Raw genomic sequence first — 15,416 nt, 5'->3', positions numbered from 1 at the left:
CGGACCACATGCATCCTTTCATGCTCGATTTCTTCCCCAACGGCGATGTCACCTTTCAGCAGTATAACTATCCGTTTCTCAGAGCCAGAACCGTCCTGAGTGGCTTGAGGAGGATTATAGTGAACTTACCTTGATGTCTTGACGACCAAATCGCCTGACGTAAATCCTGTGCAAGCCATCTAGGTCGCTATCGGTCGCCATCACCACGTACGCAAAACAGCGTCCGTTATTTACGCGAATAGCATGACCTGTGAGTAAAGATGTCACATACCTCCACAGACATACCAGCAAACTGTCAGCTCTATGATGTGTTTCTTTCCAAAGACTGACAAACAAGCTGTTACGCAGACGGTCATAATGTTTTGGTTCATCAGTGTGTTTCTACCACTGACGACAGTGTACTGAACTATATTACGTCAGTATTTACTTCATTTGCAGACTAATGATTATAGCTGTCACAAGTAGTATGTTTTTACGTCCGTGTCTCCAAGTACCAGTGGCACAAGCCAGCATTAATGTAAAATGTTCAATTGTGTGTGAAATCTTATGGCACTTAACTGCTAAGGTCATCAGTCCCTAAGCTTACACACTACTTAACCTAAATTATCCTAAGGACAAACACAAACACCCATGCCCGAGGGAGGACTCGAACCTCCGCTGGGACCAGCCACACAGTCCATGACTGCAGCGCCGTAGGCCGCACGGCTAATCCCACGCGGCGCGCATTAACGTACGCTTCCCTCTGGCCACCTTAACGTACTGAAATGGATACCTGTTAAGGTACCTATGATACAAAATTATAGCTACATCTGTTACACACTCTCGATGTAGATGAACCATCCGCGTATTTAACACGAAAGGGGGAAGGGGAATTATAGTGGCACCCGAAGTATCTACCACCAAACGGCGTAAATGTAGTTGCAGGTATAACAATAGCCTCTTGTGTACTCATCTACTTCTCTTATGTCCGTCGACAATACGTTCGAGTAAAAACGAACAAACTAAGGTAGTTTGTGACCGACAGCCCAGTGCCGTAGCTGATGGTCTAGCATGAAGGTCCGCGTCAGCCAGTGATGATAAAGAGCTTTTCCACCAATCAGTTGCGTCACGCTTGTTGAACGACAGCCAGTCCGCAGTGTTTTCGTCACGGGTCGCGGAGGTGCGCAACGGGTGAAGGGTCGACCAGAAATGTTACACACACTCCACACTCCGGCCTGGCGCCGCCGCTTCCTAAACATAGCAACAGGACCCTTCAAGACCCTCCTCTCCGTCCATGCTGCGCGCTTCTTACGAACCCGGGAAACTCCTCATCACAGACACCCCCTCCCCCCACCCCACAGCTTTCGTGGTAAGATGGCCCAGGGGATAGCTTGTCAAAAATTCGATACATATCAAGTATGGAAACAGGAGGAAGGTGTGCTGAACTTTGAAAAAAAAAGAAAAAACAAGCAGTGAACGGTGCAAGCTCAACAAGTTTAATATTGATCGGAGATGAGCAGCCGTGGCATCGTGATTTACAGCTCACGGTGTTGAACAATAAGGCCTACGAGCCGGGATCGAAACTGCCGCGTGCCGTTTATATTTATTCCTGTTTCTTTCACAACATTATGAACTGTTCGTTCGGTCAGTGAAATGTTTGTTCTCTTTCTGTTATCTTGGCAGTTGTCATACTATACATCGGTTACAGAATATGAGTCATGTGGTTAGAATACATTACCGTCGCAAGTAAAAATGATGAATCGAGAGAGCAGGCGATATACCATAGACGTCTCACAGAAATAAAAACAACAAATAAACGGATGTGAACTATGTTACTAGAAAGGAATTCAAGATTCAAAACTTCCAAAACGGGACGCAACTTCAAAAACGTTAGAAACATACTTTTTGACAGAGCGCAGATAAAGTGTGTGATTGTGAAACTGTTGCGTTCATTTATTACAGATTATGTGACAAATTATTATCTTCTCATGATTTTCTTTGGAGTGATCACATTCACATTCACACCAGGCGTGCAAATTAGGTGCGTTGGTAAGAGATTCCTATCATATGACACACATACTGTCTGTCACTAATGCCGTGTATGACACAGAAGACATGATTTCTGGTAGAGGATTCGGTTGACTTGTCGCCTTGTCGTCAAACGTTTGTCGTTCCCATTCCAAAGCCACTCCTTACGGCTACAAATAGAGTAGTTGAACAGAATCAGCTGTCATTATAGGTCCCTTCCTGACACCTCGTGGTTGGGGGGAAAAAAGGTTCAAATGGCTCTAAGCACTATGGCAGAACGTCTGAGGTCATCAGTCCCCTAGACTTAGAACTACTTAAACCTAACTAACCCAAGGACATCACACACATCCATGCCCGAGGCAGGATTCGAACCTGCGACCGTAGCAACAGCGCGGTTCCGGACTGAAGCGCCTAGCACCACTTGGTCACAGCGGCCGGCTCGTGGTTGCAAACGGACCTTACATCACGACGCAGACACAAATTTGAATACAGCGAGCAGCGGAAAAAAAGTTTTTGGCCTGAGGAGGTTTAAACACAGCTCGCCCTTTTGGCAGTCCAACACCGCGAGCACTTAACCACGACATCATTGCTCTGTAAGACTCCTCCATATTGGACTTCCTGTCCTTGGACCGTTTACTGCTTCTATTTTGCTTTTTTTCACAGTTCCGTACACTTTCTTCCTTTTTTCATGCTTGATCTGTGTTCAGTTTTTGACGAGCTGTCAGCTGGGTCCTCTTACCACTTTACTTGAGGGGCGTGCGATGGGGAGTTTCCCTTGTAAGAAATATATTTCAAGTACTTCCATAAAGTTGACTGAATTACGCTCTCTGGGATTCTGAAGCTGCAGGGACCGAAAAGTTATCTTCGCTTCGTATAGAGACAAGACTGCAGTTACATGATCAGAACGACCTAAGACGGAGATGCTGATTGAGAAGGGAATGAGACAGTGCTGTACTCCATCCCACATATTACACAGTACGTACAAGTACATCGAACAAGCAGATGTGCGAGATCATTCTTCTTGTAGACGCCATCGACTTTTTCTACTCTCCAGCGTTACATAAAAGTGTCTGTTTTGAAAAAGAGAGCTGATGATACTTAAACCTGTTGTAGAGATTCTTCACGAGCATTCTATGCTTTATGGTGTCATATGCAGAGTATAAGTCTACCAGAACTGCACAAGTTTTTCGTTCATTTTAAGATCCTTCCTCCCCCTGCTCTGTAAGGGACATGTTTAATTGGTGTATGATTTTCCTTGTTTGATTCCAGCCTGCTGGGGAAATAGGTCTTAGTCTGTGATATTTATACGTTATTTAAAATTGGATCAGGGAATTAAGTTGCTGGTAGAAGAATTAAAAACTTTGGGTTTGCCAGTAACATCGTAATTCTTTGGGAACGACAAGGGATTGTGGGGACAGTTGAACGAAACAGATACTGACTTAGATAGAGCTTATATAAAGAATATCAACAAAAGTAAAACAAGGGCAGTGGTGCATAGTCGAATTAAATCTGGTGATGCTGGAGGAATTAGACAGGGAAGCAAATAAACTAGCGTCTGCAAGAGTAAAGAAAATGCAGTATCACATATCGATACCACCCCATCAGCGTCTTCAAGTTGGCAGCGGAACTGCAGTTTCCGTCAGATTTTGATAGCTCCCATGCGGGATTCGGCGGAACCAATGGAGCATGCCTGCTGAGCCACGCCGCCAGTGGCTCTGTACCACGAGCGGCCTCTGCCGTCACAATGAAGGACGGCTGGCGACAGCCGCTCAGTCACTCACACTTGGAGCCTCTTCGCTACAGGATGCTACGGAGGCACCAACTAGTCGCAGCTTTGACTCCGTCGTTCATGCAATAGTACAGAGAGCTGCCGCGCGGGATTAGCCGAGCGGTCTTAGGCGCTGCAGTCATGGACTGTGCGGCTGGCCCCGGCAGAGGTTCGAGTACTTCCTCAGGCATGGGTGTGTGATTGTCCTTAGGATAATTTAGGTTAAGTAGTGTGTAAGCTTACGGACTGATGACCTTTGCAGTTAAGTCCCATAATATTTCACACACATTCGAACATTTTTTCAGTACAGAGAGCTTCATCCTTGTTAACATTAAAAGCTAGGTTCTTATTCCTTGCAGCATTATTTGTAATGATTCTTCATACGTTTGGAGAAATACAAGTTACGTAAATCTTCTGTTTACTGTGTTATCTTGCTCACTGATCATTTCTGTTCCTGTCCAGTTTTCCTACAATGGCGGTTGCCGCACCTCTCTGTAGCCAACTGTCCTTACCACTGTGTACGAAGTCATACAAAACAGAAGATATAAAATTCAGATTAGCAATAGCAAAAAAGCTTTACTGAAAAAGAGAAAAATGTTAATATGGTACATAAATTTCAATTTTAGGAGAGTAGCCTTGCATGGGAGTGAAACATGGACGATAAACAGTACAGAGAAGAGGATAACAGCCAGTGATCAGGTGGTGAACGGAGTTGAGAAGGACGGAGCTATGTGGCGCTACTGATGAAAAGAAGTACAGTGACAAAAAGATACATGATTACGTAGGCTTTCCCGGCGTAATAAGTCATGAAAGTCTCTTCGGGTTTGCTGCCGGATCCTAAAATCAACTTGACTCGATATTTCTGCGATCCATCTGGTCGCCGTCAGGAAAATGCTGCTTCTGCTGATGAGTCCCGGTGAGAACTGACGCCAGGTTGCAAATCGACGTCCTATATAGGCCACCGTTCAGTACACGGCGCATGCCTTCCAAAACAGGGAGGTGGCGCCGCCCTTGGTGAAACACTGCTGGCAACGATATATCGCAATCAAGGCCGCACCGAAGAACGTTCCGTTTTGATGCGAGATAATACAGGATTCCACGTTCTGCTAAGAGGAAACCCATTGTCTCTGTTGATTAAATTATCAGCCAACCTGAACGGCTTATTTCTCGTTCTACAGCATCAAAAGTGGATAAATGTCGGCATACTGTGATTAATCTCTCTAACAAGGCGTTGGATGGGCCCACAGTGTCGGTATTGGAGAAAGGTTTAAATTTTTCGCCCACTCCCAAGAGACTTCCTGTCACAGAGTTCATATGCTCTGTAGAACAAGCAGTACGCAGCCTACCTGAGGAACAAGCAGAGGAAATAAGGCAAGAAGTGTCGCACACATTACGTCGGGCACGACCACCGCGGGATAACATCTCTTCCGCGGAGAGACCAGCCATTCGTTCCCTTAAGAACGATGATGAAGTAGTAGTTTTACCAGCTGACAAGGGGAATGCCACGGTTGTAATGTCGCGGGATGATTATGTCCTAAAAATGGATTTTCTTCTCAACTACCCGGCGTACAAAAGACTATCTAATGACCCCACAGAAAGGATCAAACGTAAGACACTTTCACTGTCGAAAAAGAGTTCGTTGTCAGAAGATTTACGCAAGAAACTTCATCCTGGTGCTGCCGTTCCGCCTAGGTTGTATGGTCTGCCTAAGTTGCATAAGGAAGGGGTTCCTCTACGCCCTATTGTTAGTAATTTGGGTGCACCCACTTACAACCTGGCAAAGTATTTATCATCTGCTCTCAGTCCATTTGTTGGCAAGTGTGAACACCATATATCCATTTCGGTGGATTTTATTCGACGATTGGGATCCTTGAAGTTGAGTCCTTGAGATCTGTTAGTGAGTTTCGATGTGGTATCCCTATTTACACGAGTTCCTCTGGAAGAGTCCCTTAGTTTGATCAGTGAGAAACTGGATGAAGTGCTGATGAAGCTTTGTCGTCATGTGCTGACCTCCACGTATTTTTTATTTAACGGTAACATATTTTAATAGAGTGACGGAGTGGCTATGGGTAGTCCTTTGTCACCCATACTCGCCAATTTATCTATGGAAGACTTCGAGGACATGGCACTGAGGACTTCAGCTTTGCAACCAACGTGCTCCTGGAGGTACGTGGATGATACATTCTTCGTCTGGCCGCATGGACGTGATGCTCTTAACAGATTTTTGGACCACTTCAACTGTCTTCATCCCCGTATCAAATTTACTATGGAGGTTGAAAATGATGGGATGCTTCCTTTTTTAGACGTAATGGTTTATAAAAAACCAGATGGAACTTTGAGACACAGTGTTCACCGAAAGCCGACACACACAGATTGGTATCTGCATCCTAAGAGTTGTCATCCACCACACCAACGTAGTGGCGTTCTTAGGACTTTGGTACGGAGAGCATATGCCATTTCCGACGCAGACAGCTTAACCCAAGAACTTGAGCATTTGATGGTTGTTTTTAAGGAAAACGGATACACCGAGAAGCAGATTTGTCGGGCTATGGAGTTTGGACCATCTCCGGAGGTGTACGAAGAGGAACATAGATCTGTGGCCTTTCTTCCTTATGCTGAAGGCTTATCGTTTAAGACTGGACGAATTTTAAAGAATTTTAACATTAAGAGTGTGTTCCACCCACCTTCTAAGATTAGGGCTCTGCTCGGCTCTGTGAAGGATGATTTGGGGCTTAGGAAACACGGGGTGTATAAAATTCCGTGTCAATGTGGGAAAGCTTGTAACCTCCCCACAAAAATTATTATAAAATGAGCCAAGTGTAACCTCCCCACAGAAATATTTAATTAAAATGAACCAAGTGTAACCTCGCCACGGAAATAATGATTAAATGAATTTTAAATATTGTAACCTCTGAACAAAATTGGTTCCCATTCATAATCTCTGTGCAGAAATGCATTCACATTTAATGTACCCACAAAACTATTTTCTCATTTAATGTTAAATTCGAAATAGAAAAATTCCTAAACCCAAAAATAACAAAAAAATTTCGGTAACCTGGTAAATTTTATGACGACAGCAGCGCTGCGCCTCGGCCCTGTATTCTGAATAAAAAAGCAAAAAATTCTTACCTCAATAAAAACTCCGAATATATCTGCTCTTACCTAAAAAAATTTCGGCACAGCTCCGTGCAATGCTGGCCTATACTTTGTGACTCGTGAAAGGAATTATCATGCATTAAAAAAAAATCTTTAAATTGAAATGAATGTTTTTTTTAAATACTTTATATTATAAAAATTATTATTGGGGCATTTTTTTAAAAGAAATTGAATGACAGCTAACATACATTACTAGATATGCGCAAGGCTGCTTCTTTACCTTCTACAATAATACTCATCCTCCAGAGTCCCGACCAGAGCAGACTGCAGACAAGCGCAGACACGCGCCGACTACTGCCGTCTCACGCAGACTACTGCATACTACTGCCGACTACTGAAGACTAATGCCAACTAGCGACAAGCAACAACTAACTACATACTGCTCTCTGGTCAGAGACTCTCCTAAGTCTTGCCTGTTGCAGGCAGCGCATACATCGCATACCTCTTACAAAACCTTCCCCTGGTGGGGGGGGGGGGGGGGGGGAGGGGGCAAAAATTTGGCAGCGATGGTGAGTCAATTGGACTTGCCATGAGCAACAAATTTTTTCTAATTAACTAAGTTTACAATCACAGAATATATACATATATATATAAGTGCAGAACATGAAATAAAATATAGTGTACATGCACTGAGTACAGAACATATCAAGCAATGACAAAATGTATACGCAATGAGTACAAAACATATTAACAAATGGTAAAAGTGCACACGCACTGTAGTACAGAACATATCAGGAAATCACAAAATGTATACGCAATGAGTACAAATCATATTAACAAATGACAAAAGTGCACACGCACTGTAGTTCAGAACATATCAGCAAATCACAAAATGTATACGCAATGAATACAAATCATATTAACAAATGACAAAAGTGCACACGCACTGTAGTACAGAACATATCATCAAATCACAAAATGTATAGGCAATGAGTACAAATCCTATTAACAATGACATAAAGTGCACATGCATTGTAGTTTTTATTTTTTTCTTATTTTACAAGAACTAGGATAGGAAAGGGAAGGATTGTATCATGGTTGTAGCACATTAGGTTGCACATAGCTGCACTGAAAGTCCATATCTTTCTACAGAAGCACAACACCAAGTGAGACAATCTGAAGTTCTCTTCTCTGAAGTATTAATCAGTGTAGCCAAGACCCTGAAATGTATTAATATTGTGTGTTATCATTTTGGTAGTACATTAGGTACACCAAACAGTAGGACCATAGTAACATCTCCATCGCTCAAGGTAGTGGACAGCATGTCGTGTCAACACCACGTTCTTGTAAGGTACACCAACGTAGAATTAGTGCAAAATCCAAATATAGTGCTCCATGAGCATGAGATTAGACAGGACAAACGGATATTGCAGTAATTTCTGGTAATTAGGTCAGAAGGTGAAGGACATTAAGTCACATGCTAGTCTTCATTGAGAATTACACAAATCTAACAACTGATTTGAGGAATTCATGGCACTCATCGCCTAGTTACTGAACATTTCTGTACCATGGATGAAGTATTACAGAATAGTGTTCATAAGTAATCTGTTTACAGAGAACATTGGCACTCATTGACCAGTTACAAACCATCAGAAGTCATCATTCAAAACAGGAGCTAATGAGTGTAGCATCAAGCTACTGGTATTCATATACATAGCATGAAAGTGACATAATACTAATTTAAAATATAAGAAATAGTGACATTCGTTGGGCAGCAAGTATTGAATATTACAAAACATTTTTCATCATTCAAGTGACATATGACATATTTAAAAATGTAACACTCTGTAACTATTACTCAAAGTCTGTGGTTGGAAAACATCATTCAGTATTACTCATAACTCTTTTAAATTGGTAGCATTATTTGGGACTGGTAATACATTTTTTTCAATTTTTTTTTTTTTTTTTTTTTTTTTTGCTAGCAATGCATTAATTGCTGGTGCATAACAATATTTGCTTTTGACTTATTGCTGCAAATGAAGATGGGTAACGTCATTCGTCATGAGTCAGCTGTAGCAAGGTTATGAAACAAATAGAGTATATGTGATCACATTCATGAATGACACAGGTTTAATGACCAACTGCTTATAGCACATTAATTTCATGAATAATTTCTCCTGCAAAAAATACAAAATGGATTATTAAGCTGAAAGAAGAAACGCATATTATGCTGAAAAGTAGTGAACTTCGAATTAACAGGTAATGAAATGTGTATTAAATATATATGTTCTCTAGCTGTCCTTCCCAAAACCTTCAGTCATCATACCATGCGACATAAGACATACTGTCAAAACGAACTGCAACAAATACTTAAATAACTACATAGCATAAATACATAAACTTTAACATTATCCTCATCTGCAAAGAAAAACTTCATTATACTTATCAGCATAATTCCATTATTATCATCACTGTAAAGAAAAACTTCATTATCCATATCACTATATTCTTCATCATTATTCATTACCATTCATTATCATCTGCAAAAAAGTCACTTCATTATTCATTATACAACTATTCATAGTATAAAGTTCCTTATTTCTAGCATATTTCATCACTAAAACTAAGATGTGTAGTTCTGTCTGACAGCCTGCATCAATCGCCTCGTATTCTGAAAGAAAAAATTAGTTAAGACTGCTATCATACGATGTGTATAGTATATTCTTGTTAATGCTTGTTAATTCTGATCCATTTACTCTTCGTGACGAGGTATTGTATCTTCTTTCGTTCATTGCAAAGGTGAAATTCCCATAATTTATTTCTTTTACACGTTATTTCTTTCTGAACATTATGAAAAATGATTAATGTCTTGCATTTAAATCATATACCCATTAAATAAAAACTGGTTTCTAGTGATATAATTGAGCATACAGCATAGCATGACAGAAAACGTAATATGTCAAAAACATAGACAGTGTTCAGATGCAAAAATGTACACAGAGTATCACAATGTAGCAGCAAAAAAAAAAATAAAATAGTCACGATGTTGAGATATCATAAGGCAAAATGTCAAAGTCAACTGGTGTTTGTTACATCTTAAATATTTCATAGTGCATACAGGCAAAACAGAAAAAACAATCATACATACATGAAAAATGGAAAATGTGCACGGTCTGATACGTAACGACAAGAAAAGCGACCTGCTAACCTTACCTTGCCGGGCACTTGCCAAGAAAAAATACGATAATCATCACTAAGTAATCACATGGATATAATTGCATAAGTGGTCATAAAATGTGTAAGTTCATCTGGAAAAATGTGCACAGTCTGATGTGTAACGACGAGAAATGCGACCTGTTAACCTTACGTTGCCGGGCACTTGCCAAGAAAAAATACGATAATCATCAGTAAGTGTTCATGTGAATATAATTGCATAAGTGGTCATAAAAAAATCAAGAAATGGCATTACAGTGTGATAAATCATAAAGTATGTTCATTCAATAAAGGGTTTGATGTTGGAGACATGGTGATTCCCTTTGGTTTTTCTGGTTCTCAGAGTTTCGACGTGTACTACATTGGGGTGAGGAATGCTGCGAATTCGATATGGACCTGCGTATAAAAGCTCAAATTTACTACATCTACTTTTTCCTCTATTAGATAAATAATGTGTGCGTACCAATATCTTCTGTCCAATGTGAAAGTCACGGCGTGTACAAACCTGTTTTTGTTGTCTTCTCCGGCGCTCTGCGGCACGGTTGATGTTGTTCAGCGCAATGTCAATTATTTCATGGTGTCGTAGTCGACGAGATGTAGGAAAGGTTACTAATTCTTTAATTTTGTTAGTTGGTTCAACATTTTTCAGTATAACAGACGGAGATAGCATAGTAGATTCATTTGGTATGGAATTAACTACATCCTGGAATGAGAGTATGTGTGTGTCCCAATCAATATGTCTTTTATGGCAGTATATTCTACACAGTTTACCAAGTTCTTTCATTAGTCGTTCACAAGCGTTCGAAGAAGCATGGTACCTGGATATATAGATAGGAGAAATGTTTCTAGCTCGTAACATACGTGTCCATATAGCAGATCGAAACTGTGATCCACTGTCGGAAATTACTTTCAATACATGCCCTACATGAAATAGAAAATCTTTTACAAATGCTTTCGAAACAGTTTTAGCAGTAGCTTTGCGTAACGGGGTGAAGGTAACAAATTTCGAAGTGAGTTCAACAGCGACAAAGATGTAGCAAAAACCTCTATTAGTTCTGGGAATCGGACCAAAAATGTCTATGGCGGCCATGTACAGGTACAATGGGATATAATGGAGGAATATGTGAAATCGTATCTGACTTAGCTTTCTGGCAGATTTTACATGACGCTAAAACTCGTCGAATACGTTTCTCCATGTTGGTAAAATAACAGTTCTGTCTCAGTATAAGAAAACATTTTCTGGCTCCGTAATGTGCGTAACTTAAATGAGTATACCAGATTAATTTGTTAACAAGTTCGTCAGGAATGCATAATAACTAATTGTTGCTGTCAGGGTGAGAGCGGCGAAACAGAATGTTATTGCGTACAGTGTAATGGTTTCTAATGGTAACATTATTCCTATCTTGCCAAAGGTGTTTAATTTCTTTCCATACGTTGTCTTTACTCTGCTCTTGTGCTATGTCTTGTAATGACGACGAAATGAAATTTTCAAATGCAACTTGTTGAATGAACATTACGCTGAAATTTGCTTTGCAGAAGTTGGTTGCGATGTCTTGCTGATAGTTGCTGAGAGAACGGGATAGTGCGTCTGCTACAATATTTTGTGTACCGGGAATGTGAACAATTGTAAAATTAAATTCCTGCAAATAAAGTTTTCATCTACTTAATCTGTCGTGTGTAAATTTAGCGGAAAGTAAAAACTGTATCGCTCTGTGATCTGTGCAAACGGTTGTATGTCTTCCATAAAGAAAATGCCGAAATCTCGTAAATGCCCACACAACACATAATGTTTCAAGTTCTGTAACAGAATAATGGCGTTCAGCAGGTAACAGAATGCGACTAGCAAAGGCTATGTTTTTAATTACTGTAGTGCCATCTTCTTCAATTTCCTGAAAAATGTGTACACCTAAAGCGGTGTTAGAACTGTCGGTGGCAATGGAAAAATTTCTAGTAAGATCTGGATGTGATAAAAGTGGTGCATTCAACAAAGCATGTTTCAAATAACATTTTCGTAAACAAGATTCTGTGTATCTGAAGTATTGCTTACGTTGCTGGAAGATGCAATCTGTGCTGTATCTGATTAAATTCTATCGTACGTGTTATTATTTTCGGGAGGATGCTGTGGCATTTCGACTATTTGAACTGTTCTATTATTTCTTCCTGACGTATTACGATCGGGATGATATCTACTGTCTGGTTCATTTATGATAATATGTTGTTGCGGATGATTCTGCTGCCGATAAGACCGATTGTTATTAAACGTACGCCGAAAATTGTGCTCACTACTTTTACGTCTGTCATGACAGTCATTTCTATACGGTGCATTGCGATAGGAATTGAAATGGTGTGCTTTCTGTACGTAGTTATTTCCTTGTTGCTGTGCATTACTATTTGTTGGAGATGACGCTATACGTGTAGGCGGCGAAACATTAAAGCTTGGTTGCCCTAGTACACTACATTGTTGGTTAGGTATGCTAACCGGCTGGTTTTGTTGCTGTTGCGGAGAAAAACCTCTATTGTTACCAAAATGTGTTTGCTGTTGCTGATAATTTTACACATACTGATTATTACATTTTTGTCTGTTATTAATGTTCTCGTGGTTGTCATTTCTGGAGCGTCTAATGAAAACTGTCACTTTCGGTAAAAACTTGTCGTATCAGGTTTTCTTTACTCTTTCATAATTATAGATGGATCGATAGTTGAAGAGCTATTCTGATAGATATAAAGGATTGTAGAAGAGAAGGTAGCAGTGCAGAAAACTAAAGATGAAACAGCACTACCACGGCTTGGGGCCCTGTGCACGCTACGGCATATGTTCATTAAAGCGTAATGAATCCCCTGAGGTTAATTACGCGCTACAAATAAATTTTAGCTTCTGCGTTACAGGCAATGCCGGTGAAAATTCAAAAACAAATTGCTGTATCCATGCTAATTCTAATTTCTGCATTACACGAAATGCCGGTAAAAATTCAAGAGCAAATTGCCGTATCCAGTTCAAAGCGTGTACCTGTGCTCTGTCATTTTTAAATACCTTAGATTTTTTTACGGATAAAACTTGCTCGTAATCGACGTTATCGTCTCTGAATGTGTGAACAGGTTCAGGATTGTGTGAGAATCTGTTTGTCTGTATCTTTTCGGATTCTAAGTCACGTAGTCTCAATAAATTACCTAAATTATACTGGCTGCGTGAGTGTGACAAATGTTCGGAATGTGCCGTATGCTGTGAAGTGTTATTGACTGAAACATTTTTCATTTCTGTCACTTTAATACGTTCGTCAATTTGGCTGATCTGTTGTTCAAATTTCTTATCGACTTCCGTATCCAGAGTGTGTGAAAGTTCTGGTGACTTTAAATTAAACTCGTCGCGTATCTGTGTTGCGTTTTCTGAACATCGTTCAGTGACTACATTAATTTCATCTCTAAGTGATTCTGTTATGGCTACATGTGTATTATTTAATTCTTGTGCAACAGATCTAATTTCTTCACTACTGTTACTAGCACAAGCCTTAATTTCGTCACATAATTGTTCTTCAGTATCATGACGTTGCACGGTAACAAATGTAATCTGTTCACTAAGTTGTTTGTTCTGTTCGTTAAGGTTGTCGTGTTTTTCATTCGACAGTTTGAAACTCTCATTAAGTTGTTTGCGCGATTCAGTAAGTTGTTTAAAATGGTTATCTTGGTTTTTATTCGACAGTTTGGAATTGTTGTTTGATTTTTCATACCACTGTTTGAGTATTTCACTAAGTTGTTTGAAATGGTTGTCTATTATTTCATTCAACTGTTTGGAATTGTTGTCAAGTTTTTCATTAAGTTGTTTATTCGATTCATTAAGGTTATCTTGTTTTTCATTTACCAATAATGCCATAACTCGATCCGTGCCAAAATTACCTACTCTATTCTCTGTGCTGTGTGATGGTGTATCTGCTTTTGTCGCGTTTTGTGTAACCAGTTGGTCATTCTCTGATTCTTGAAAAGCTTCGCCACTTGGATGTGCACTGTTATTCACTACACCGGAATCAAATAAATCTGACGTATTCTGATTACACTGTTCATTTTCGTTAGAAAAATTTATCTGTTCGTTACGTAAATTATGCAAAACGGGTGTGTCAAACCGGGCAGCGTTCATTGTAACAGAACGTGCCGCATCATCAATTGTCGTTAAATTAACAGAGGACACGATTGAATTTCTTTGTTCCTCATTAGCATTAGAATCATTACTAGTGGTCCGTACGCACTGATTGTCTGTATTTGAAGGATTGTCATCGTATTTTTCATTGAGTTGTTTGCACGATTCATTAAGTTGTTTAATATGCTTGTCGTGTTTTCATTCAACTGTTTGGAATTTTCATTAAGGTTGTCTTGTTTTTCATTAATTTGTTTGAAATTGTTGTTTAGTTTTTCATTCCACTGTCCGAGATTTTCATTACGTTGTTTGTACGATTCATGAATTCGTTTGAGTTTTTCATCGAGTTGTTTGTACTCATTCTCTATTTTTTTATTAAGTTGTTGTAATAATGCCATAACTTTATCCCAGCCAAAATCATCGGCTCTAATCTCTGTACTGTGTAATGGTGTATCTGCATTTGTCACGTTTTCTGTAACCATTTGGTTATTCTCTGATTCTTGAAAAGCTTCGCCACTTGGATGTGCACTGTTGGTCACTACACCGGAATTAAATAAATCTGACGTACTTTGAGTACAGTGTTCACCTTCATTAGAAACATTTATCTGTTCATCACGTAAATTTTGCAAACCGGGTGTGTCAAGCTGGGCAGCGTTCATTGTAACAGAACGTCCCGCGTCATCAATTGTCGTTAAATTAACAGAGGACACAATTGAATTTGTTTGCTCATTATTAGCATTAAAATCATTATTAGTGGTCGGTAGGCACTGATTGTCTGTAAATGGAGGACTATCATTAAGACACTGAGTGTCGCAAGTATTATCGGTCAAACTATTCGAGCCGGCTATTTCACTCATTGCACATCGCGATGTACTGTTAACAGTTTTTCGCGGCATTTTCCACAAATCAAAATTAAGCACAAATGAAACAAGGACAATGCAAAAATGCAACAAACACAGTTACAACAAAGAGCAACAAATTGCCGATGATCTGTGAAAGAAAGAGTGACAAATTAGTAAATGCGTTGCGCCAGATGCAAACTACGTTTAAGTAAATAAGAGCAGATATATGACTACCTATCAGAAGATTCACAAAGAAATACGATCCTGGCCGGATGTCGCCAAGTGTAACCTCCCCACACGATATATTAATTAAAATGAATTTTTTAAATATTGTAACCTCTGAACAAAAATAATTTTAATGTAA

This window comes from Schistocerca piceifrons, chromosome 5, assembly GCF_021461385.2.
Source record: "Schistocerca piceifrons isolate TAMUIC-IGC-003096 chromosome 5, iqSchPice1.1, whole genome shotgun sequence".
Classification (NCBI taxonomy): Eukaryota; Metazoa; Arthropoda; class Insecta; order Orthoptera; family Acrididae; genus Schistocerca; species Schistocerca piceifrons.
Note: the sequence above shows the minus strand (reverse complement) of the source record.